The sequence below is a fragment of the Xiphophorus couchianus genome, chromosome 16 (assembly GCF_001444195.1).
Source record: "Xiphophorus couchianus chromosome 16, X_couchianus-1.0, whole genome shotgun sequence".
Classification (NCBI taxonomy): domain Eukaryota; kingdom Metazoa; phylum Chordata; class Actinopteri; order Cyprinodontiformes; family Poeciliidae; genus Xiphophorus; species Xiphophorus couchianus.
Window position 1 is genome coordinate 4779970 of NC_040243.1, and position 10047 is coordinate 4790016.

Sequence of the window (10047 nt, forward strand, 5' to 3'; positions counted from 1 at the left end):
AATGTATTGATAGAAATCTGTTCACAAACTGTTAAAATATCAATTAATTCTTAAAATTAAATAATTTTATTTAACATCTTTTCAGTCTCTGCACCATTTCATGATACTTTGTGATTTTTGCAATAAAAATACTAATTTTGAAAAATGTAAGCTTATTTATGACAGTAAATGCAACTTTTTATTTCCACGGCATCTATTTATTTATGTGGCATCTAGATTCTAGACTAAACACTAAGTGTGCTTAAATATCATGTCATCAATCAAATCACTGCAGTTTTTAGCTGTTTACTGCCAAATTATATCAGTCAGTCCCTCCAGTTTCTTGAGAATTATCGTGGAAATTCACGCAAAATCAGCAAATCCCTGCACTTTTTTGTAGTAATAGTAACGGAGAGTTTATTGCAGATTTTTCCCATAAATTGTCAAAAACCTTCGTGATCTATGCAGCGAATAATAAAAAGTCTCACTTACTGTCATAAATAAGTGCAAATATTTCCAAATTAGTAACACACAAAAAAAGATTTTTTTTTGCAAATATCACAAAAAGTATCACAAAATCCTGGAGGGACTGAAAAGATGTTCAATAATATTAATTTTAAGAATGTATTGATATTTTAACAGTTTGTGAACAGGTTTTATCAATACATTCTGGCTCAACCGGCCCTTTAAGAGCTTTCATGATCTTGATTTGGCCCAAAATAAAATAGTTTGACATCCTTCTCTAGGTAGTTTAGGCGTACAGGTTTGCTGTTGCTTGTTATATTGTTTTCTACCCTAACCCTGCCGTAAACTTCTCCACGTTTTTATCTCTTACCACCACCTCGCTGGTGCTGAAGGCTGCTTGTGTGTGAAACGTGTTTTATGTATTTGAGCCACGCGTTGCCATGGCGAAAGCATTACTGATATATTAGAATGATTTTGTATTTTGTAACCCCAGGTATAATCACACCTGTGATGCAACGCGTGTGAGCCGGCCTGACAGCCGCAGTAATCTGAAGCAGAACAATGGCCTGCACGTCGTTTTTCAGGGTGTCAAGAAAATCCGAGCTCATCCCACTTCCCCATGCTGGAGATTTTAGTTTAACAGTAATAATAAATAAAGTTATCTTTAAAATGAATCACTCAAGTGACATCTAGGCCCAACAGTAGACTTAAGTGTCAATAAAATAAATCTAGTTGTGTGTGTTGTTTTTGTCTCATGCAAACTTTGCTTTAATTCTACTTTTTTCTATCCAATCATAAGAAATCATAGTCAGTCAGAAAGAGTCATTAAACAGGAAAAGCAGGTTTCCTGGAAAAAGAGGAAGTTTCCAGCCTGCAGATTTATAAAAATAGCTGAGACTATTTTAAAGCATGAAAGTTTAAAAAAATTAAATCTAAACATTTTGAGTAATTTGATAAGATTCAAAGTAAAATACTTATATTAATATTGATTTACTTGTAATAATACTTACACTTATATTTGTGGGAACTACAAGAAAAACAAGTAACTGTAACTTTAGTAGTAAATAATTAGAATAATAGATTATTCTTGGTTTCTTTTCAGAAAAACATCTGTAATAACTCACATTAAGATCATAATAAGAGTAACTAATAAGTTATGGTTATAAAATCATAAATGAATGATAGATCAGAGAAGCTGAAGAAAATAAATGTGATATAAGTTATGGTTATAAAATTATAAATGAATGCTAAATCAGAGAAGCTAAAGAAAATAAATGTGATATAAATGTGATTTTGACATTAAACTTGAAATGGTGTAAAAGGTTGTAAAACTGCAATTAAACATCACTGATATGTTGGAGGTAGATGGTAGGTGAAAGGTGACAGGAAGGGAAAAAGGGGAACTAACAGGAGAGCCGAGATGATCAGCACCTTATATGGAAACAGGAGGTTGAGCAACCCTGAGACATTGGCTCAGACATCAGGAAATGTCTGTAAGACAGTGATGGATATGAGATCATCTGTCTAAGCAGACAGCAGGCGCACCAGGGGGGTGGATAAACCCTATATAAGGTGGGTGCAAAAGAGGAACCGTTCGTTGGATCCTCCGGGCAGCTTCGAGCCAAGATCGAGATGGACAAAGAACTCTGCAGCTGAAGAAGAGCCGGGGCCACGGAGCCGGAGACTGTCCTGCACATGGAGACCAACCCGTCTGGCCCACAATCTGTGGCTTCGAATCGCACTTCTCTCATCGGCTGGGTTCTGACCCCAAAGACAAAGATGAAGACAAAGACAAGGAAGAAGAACTGGTGCCTTTTTTCCTGCCAGCACCAAGTCCTGTGTGACCTCAGCATCCATGCGGAGAGGAGGCTCATCAGACCTGCGGAGATCCTGGCCTTCGCCGATCAACATCTTCCTCCTGCTGCCACACCTTCTTCATCATCAAGCCAGGTCTGGGGTTCGAAACGCCAAACTCCGTCCGTCTCGCTCTAAGGTTCCTTTTTTAGTTCTCAGTGTCAGCAGTAGGGAAAGATAGACTAGATGATTGATTTTACTTATTTGATTATTTCTGCTACTGAATTAAGCTGTACTGACCCTTGCAAAAATGCCTTACTAATAAAATATTTAGCATAAAGAAAATCTAAAAGATGTTGTGGACATTCAGTTAATGAGTCACCTTAAAGTTCTTTGATGGTTGTAAAATAGCTATGATGTTTGATTCTGGAGAGGAAAAAGTGGAAAATGTTTTTAGGTTGCTGGTAGCCCATATTTAAAACCTCATCCTTGGGACTCGCCCGAGTCACTAAAACCTACCTGGTTCAATAACAAATGCAAGTTGTAAAATAGAGAACGAGCGACCGTTAACAGGTGTGCTCTGTGAAACTAGTTGGCTGTAGGCTGCTCAGTCTGGCTAATTCACAGGGGGAAGAAGGGTGGGACACCTGGATGTAGGCCGTCAGAAACCAGGCGAATCGCTTCTCGAAACCAGCTTAAACAGAGTTTACTTCAGTTCTGGACAGGGTAAATCCCAGCAGATTTAGGAAACTCAACGGACCCGTTAGACGGAGAGCTGGTAGCACATCTCCCCTCTCAGAAGAGAAAGTACGAGAGTGAGAGAGTAGAGACAGAAAGGAGGGGGGGGGGTGTTGCGCAACAACAAGGGTCACGGTGAACCGGCGTCTTAAAGAGCCTTCAATCTGTGATCCAAAGTTGGTTCTGGACTGGTTTCCTGCTGCGCTGCAACTTCTTCCACTGATTGCATTCAGCCTTCTTTCTGCAAAATCTTCTTGTACCTTTCAGCTGAAAAATAAGGCGAAATTGCTCTTTCTCATACCTTTAAGTTTTCATAAGAGATTATATGCTTTAATGTACATATGCTACACAAATATTAGTATATAAAAACAAAAGAAGAACCTCTTCAACCTCTTTCTGCAGCCTGACTCATCCCTGCCTTCATGTCTCCTTATAAAGCAGCTCTAATACGGTCATGACCTAGGTGTTATATTATCAACGTTGTTCTGAAAACCGAGAAAAGTAGGATGATCATAAAAAGGAGAACTTTTTAAGTCTTTTTGCACTTCTTTCTCTGTGCAGGTAGTGACAAATATGTCCGTTTCACCAGGCCACATAATAACACGGTTTGATGAAACAAACATCTCTAATGATGATTACTTTAATTACAGCTCAATTTGTCTGTTATCTGCGGTCCACAAACTTTCTGTGAGTTTTCTCATGCAATTATAAAAATAAAAGTGTTATTGGTCGTCATGGTGAGCTTCTAAGACAAACATGGCAGGATATGGTAGTGGAGTGGCTTATTGATTCGAGAGATTTAAAGGTCGCTCTCATAATGTGTCCACCTTTGACCTTTGACTCGTCTTTATGTTCTCTGACAACGCAGACGGTTGAGGCTGAGCAGAGGAGACTGGCGGATCTCCTCCCGCTGCTGACAGATCGTCTCGTCTTCCTTCCTCCCCCTCAGTTCACTCAAACCTCAACTATTCTGCACAGTCGCTGTGTATTAACGCACCAATCTGAGTTCATGTGAACTGAAAATTGTGGAAGATCTTTTGAAATATTGTACTTTGGGTCAGGAAATGCATATAATGGCACATTGCAGATTAATGCTAATTGTAAGCTAATTTTAGACGAGCTAAAACATAATTAATAAACATAATTAGACTAATAGAAGCTCTAATTATGTTTTTTGCCTGATTTATCTGGCAGATAAATCAGGCAAAAATCTAGGTTTTTATTTTTAAAAACCTAGATTTTGACATATTTAGAGGGCTTGGGGCTTATTTTAGATAAGCAGGGCGTCTGTAGAAATGTTTCCTCAAGGATTCTTCTAGAATAAATTCACTAAATTGAGAATTGCACTAAATCTGCTGTCCAGACTCTGACCTCTAAACCTTCAAATCCATTTCACTCAATATGAACCAAAAGAGAATTGCTGAGAAATTTGATTTCTCAACAATTGTACTAATTTGCTACACTAAATAAAAAATTTTTATTTCGTCATTGTTTTTAAAGTGAGCATGAGTGACTATACTTATTGATTTCAGATGCCTGGATTAGCCTTGTTGTTGAATCAGATGTTAAAATCTGGTGGATTGTGTTGAATTGAACACTGATTAACAGGTTTAAATTTTAAATTGTTGAAAAATCTAATATTAACCTATTCACATTGGATCTTTCGCTTAAATCCAATATTAAGAGACAATAGGAGTTTTCATCCTGTTGCTCTCACTGGTCAGGAAACATTTTCTTGATATAACTGAGCAAATATACATATTGAATAAAACAAAATGAAGTTTTGTGTAAATGTTTGAGACGTTTTCCATTTTCAGTTTGCTAAAATACGGATAGATTTATAAAGAAATCACATCAAAGCAATCAAAATAACTATTTATTAAGGATGTTTTGGTGTCTGATACGGACATATTAGTCCGGTCCTACTTTAAAATATTATTCAAATTATTACCATATATGATCCTTAAATCTCAGAATAAACTACATTTCATCGGTTTCATTTGGTGTATATGAAAGTCATTATGTTCCTTTAATTTGTTCCAGCATTTTTTACAAAACAGTTAGAAATATATCCAACTCAACACATGCATCCATTTGCTAAAGTGCTAGGCTAATGCTAGCATCTGTTCTCTGTTTTGATATTACTTGTTGAGTAACTGGAACATTTCACTGCAATCTTTTAGTCGAGTTTCTCATTTTATGAAAACCTCCTTTCATCACTTTGTGTTTGGCGATGCTCACAACTTCTCCGTGGTGGGCTGATGTGGTTTCGGCCCCCGGGGAGTTTTGGGAGAGCGGACCCTGCCCTCTTACGCGACTTCCCAGCCCGTCTGGAGGCAGCGTGGGTGCTGGGAGAAGAGGTTAACCAGTGCAACCTGTGAGCAGGCTGTGGTTTAGACGCTGTGGGGAAATGTTTGCTAAATTGGCTGCTTCGACAAACTTTTCTCACACTTTTTTGATAAACACCACCATCTCCTGCCTGACCTCTACTCCTATCGGTGCTCATTCTCGCTATACCTTTAACTCTGATGGTTGGGAAGCCTTGGTGTAATTACCCTAACTACATCTCCCTCATTAGAGTCCTGTGGTGGAGCCTACCAACTGTATGTCGCCTCCAGTAAGCAACCCCGAACCTCATCCAGACATAACCTTGAAAGACATTCTTTTCTGCCAAATTCATTACCATCCACTTGATCTCAGCTTTTAATAAATGTTTGTTTATAACAAGAATTAAATGCAATTTAATTTAACATCCAAACCTTCCAACAGCATGGTGCAATTCACTTTAACCTTTACGCCTGAAATTAGGGAAATCTGCAATCACGTTGTGAACTCTGTTATTGCACACAAACCCCAGTTTAATTTAGGCCTAATCCACACGTAGCCTGATATCTGGGAAACTGAATAGATTTTTATACATTTTGTCTTTTATTCACAATGTCACGAGAATTATTATTAATAATCGCAGAGGCACAATGTCGTTCAACATCCACATACTTGCTTTGGCTCTATTCCCATTTGACAATGTCTTGTGTTTCATTAATTCTGTATTCTAACACGATATTTAAAAGTAGTTCAACCTCTTTGTCTGTCCACACAAATGAACCTCCTGGCTTCATATTTAACTCCTAACAGGAAGTTGTTGTTGTTTTGAGGGATTGCGATAGGCTAACATAGGTTTTAGCTTTGTCCTACACTGCCCCCTATGGGTTCGGCATGTTTAAAACATCGCTCTGCGTGTAAATCAGCAGATCCGTGTGGATAAACACTATTTTCAAAACCTATCTGTACAACACTATTTTTCCAAATGATGTGGTGGAGATATTTATTTCTATAAAAATCCGGCTGTGTACATACAAGGCCTAAATCTACAACTAACTCTATGGGACAGCGACATGTTAGGGCTGTTATAGATGGAAAAAAAACAACGAAATAGTAAATTTCTGAGAAAAAAACTGAGAGAAGAAATTTCTGACGGTAATCTCAAAAATTTTCTGGAAAAAAACTCAGAAATTTCTAAGTTGGAAAATCAAAAATATGCAAGAAAAAACTAGAAAATTCTGATTGTCAGAAATTTTCTAGAAAAACTCAGAAATGTATGAGTTTGAAAAGTTGAACATTTCAGAGATTTATCTGATAATTTCAGAGTTTTTTATCTAAACTTTACTCTCTTTTTTGGTATTGAAAATGGACCTAACATACTGTCATATATAGGCATTTATCTGGAAGTGTTATACAATAAATTTCTGGCTAACCAGGAATAAATAAACCATATACCAGATAAAGCTGCAGGTCTTATTAAGTTCCAGCTTTGTTTGAGTCTCCTTGAGGTTTTTAATCGTTATTTTTTATAATAACTGGATGTTTTGTTTTGGGGAGAGTTGATGCTTTTGACCATAGGTGCAAAGGACTAGATCCAAAAATAGAAAATCAATGCTCATGGTCAATACGGCAGTTTAGTCAAATGCATGAACATTTAGGTAAACCAGGTGAGTGGACCCATGCACTCTCAAAAAAAATCTAATCCAATTATTATCAGAATAATGGCTGGGATCGATTGGTGTGGGAGGCCAAAGGGTGCAGAGGTGGGGCTGTTCTGGGGATGACCTCTTCCCACTTTTAGACTGATTGGGTGTGGCGGAGAAATCCCAGTCCAAATGACTCGGTGTAGGCTGGTGTGTCAGCTGCATCCACTGTGGGCTTGCCTTATTAACTTATCCAGGAAGAGGGCACTGCAGTGGAGCCTTTTAGGGGGACACTGCAGGAATAGAGGAGGGGAAAGCAGCCCTGCTAAACTCAATTTGTAATTTAATCCAGGGTGCTGCCATCGATTGAGATCTGCTCCTGTAATAGCAGCCAAGCAGTGGCTGGGCAAGAGATAAGAGTTGCTACAACTGTTCATCTTTAATACCAGGCTGGCCTTACAAAGAGGAACAGAACAACATGTACAGAGATTTTACACAAAGCCTGCAGTTTGAGCTGCAATGGGATGGCTTACATCAAAATATAATCATGTCTTAAAACTGCCTACTCATTCTGAGTCATGGATTCAATGCAGAAATGCTGCTCACTGCAAAAATACAACATTTTACCAAGTATTTTGGTTCAGTCTCTATTGAAAATATCTTACTGCCCTTGAAATAAGACAAAACGAACATGCAAGTAATTGTTAAGCAAGAAATGGGAGCTTGTTTTAAGTCAATAATTCCTGATTGTTGATTGAAAAAGAAGTACTAGTTCCAGTGGCGCTGTTGCCTAGCAACCCCAGCCAAGCCCAGCCCGTTACCTAGCAACCCAGTTTGAGTTCCTTTGGCAGATTATTTCATTTTGAAAAGTATGTTGTTATAAGTGAAATAATCTGCCAATAGAACTAGTACTTTTGATCTATTTTAAGCAATTATTTCCTGAAACAAGTTCCTATAGCTTGTTTCAGAACAAGCTAAGTTAAAACTAACTTAAAGTTACTTTTAAGTTAGTTTTGTCTTATTTTAAGTGTATTTGCACTAGAAACTAGACAAAAAACTTAGTAAGTTTTTGTGTTTTTGCAGTGTTCCTGGATGCTTTTCTTCCAATCACTAAATTTAAGCTATTTTACAAATAATAGACAAAAATTAAAACTTTCTATATACAACCTAGTATAGACGTACTCCATTAGAGAAATACACTCCGTGTTTCTGCAGACTAATTAGTGTGAGAGCTGAATGCCATTGTTTGCCACTTTTTTATTTGTTCAAATCTTTCGACGCTATGCTTTATCTTTGTTCCCTTTTACAATTAAACACTTCATTGAGATTGTCTATCATAAGATGTTTGTGGTTGTGGCCTGACAAAATTTTAAAAAAGTACAAAAGTTAAGTACTTCTGTATATATCATGCAAACCCACAAATGTATCTTTTTTAAATGTCAGACATCTGAGCACTAACCTTGTGATTTGATATAGCAAGCTATGCCTTTCATGCTAAATTCTTATATAATGCTCTGATCCAACTTTAAAAAATCAACAAATCTCTGCACTTTTTTTGCACTAATACATAATTGGGAGTTTATTGCAGATTTTTCTCAAAAATTGTCAAAACTTTCTTACTTGCACTAAACAGCTGCCTCAGCCTTAATTGATGTCAGGTTATAGTCCATGATATGTATAAAAAGTCACATTTACCGTCATAAATAAGCACAAATATCGCAAATATTTCCAAGTTAGTATCATAAAAACTTTGATTTTTATTACAAAAAAATAGCAAAAAGGAAATCCTGGAGGGACTAAAAGATGTTCAATAGTATTATTTATTGAAGAATTGTAAGAATTCATTGATATTTTAACAGTTTGTGAACAGGTTTTATCATTACATTCTGCAATAACCAGCCCTTTAAGAGCTTTCATGATTTTGATTTGGCCCAAAACAAAAATTTGTTTCACACCGCTATCCTACAACATTTTCAAAATTTAAATATCTGATAAGAATAGTTTATTTCATAAACAGGTAACCTGAGCTTGTAATCATGAAACTGATACTTATTTTAATGCAAACAGTGAGAACCCCTCTGGTCTCGGACCAGGAGGCCATTGTCTCCTTAAAGCCCCCAGGCCTCAAAGTGCCGTCTTTTTCTTCTTTCTGTAACACAATAACTAATCATGGCGACACCATCCATTCACCTCTGCTGCATTTGATCTGAGATTAGTTCCTGGGAGACGGGGATGTGCTAACTACCAGCTGTCAGCTCGCTCTGGTTAGCTCCCCCCTGCAGTAGGGAGGAGGTTTACATCCGTCATGGATAAAGCTCCACGGCTCCGCTCCTATCCGCACCTTTTGCTCCCCCACATATGAACGTGATTGCTGAAAAGCCAAGGGCATTGTCATGGATTAGTGTGGGTGGTGGATTTTGATGGATTTCTCTGTCTTGTCAGATGGGCGGTAAATTTTTTTTTTCTTTTTTTCCCCACCAACTGTATCAAGTTATTTTTTTTTTTTTCCTTGACAAAAACAAGATCTGTTTAGACAGGATAAGATAAACTACACTGGTGTAATTAGACTCTGCAAACACTTTGGTTGAACTGTTTGCCACATGGTGCCATGAAAGCCTTTTGTATTTATATGTTCTGCCATTGGTAAGGGGCGAAAGGGAAAGTACATGGGAGGCTTTTCTTTTTTTTTATGGGTTGCATTTTCCCCTTGCAAAACCCCAAATACATCTTGGGTTACATTGGAAAACAGAATAATTAATCTCTTAAAGACATAGCCCGTCTTGAAGGTTTTCTACTCGCCTCTGTAATAAAAGGTTTGACATTATTGTTTGACCTACTGGAGCCCTATGCTTTCACACAGATTCCATAATTTTATTTCCCATGGGAGACGGGGGAATACGGTAAAGACAGGCCTAATGTCGGACCAAGACCTGGAGGAAGTCCTGTTGGTTTATAAATTATGGAGTACCTAGCAACCCAGAACAAGAATCAAACATGGAGTACCAACATTTAGCTTTATACTTTGCTAATTTAGAACAAACATAAAAAATACTACTACCTTACAAATTGTGGTGCATGAAAATGCATTAAAGAGTTGTTATTGCTA

The 10047-nt window shown here is 37.4% G+C and overlaps 1 long non-coding RNA gene across 1 annotated transcript; it reads right to left on the bottom strand.

Annotated features, from left to right (window-relative positions):
* Nucleotides 1–281: 281 nt before the first annotated feature.
* LOC114160170 (uncharacterized) lies at nucleotides 282–8680 on the bottom strand. Its single transcript, XR_003598734.1, has 2 exons — nucleotides 8492–8680; nucleotides 282–368 (listed from the first exon to the last, which is right to left on the bottom strand). It is a non-coding gene; the product is annotated as an uncharacterized LOC114160170 (long non-coding RNA).
* Nucleotides 8681–10047: the final 1367 nt, after the last annotated feature.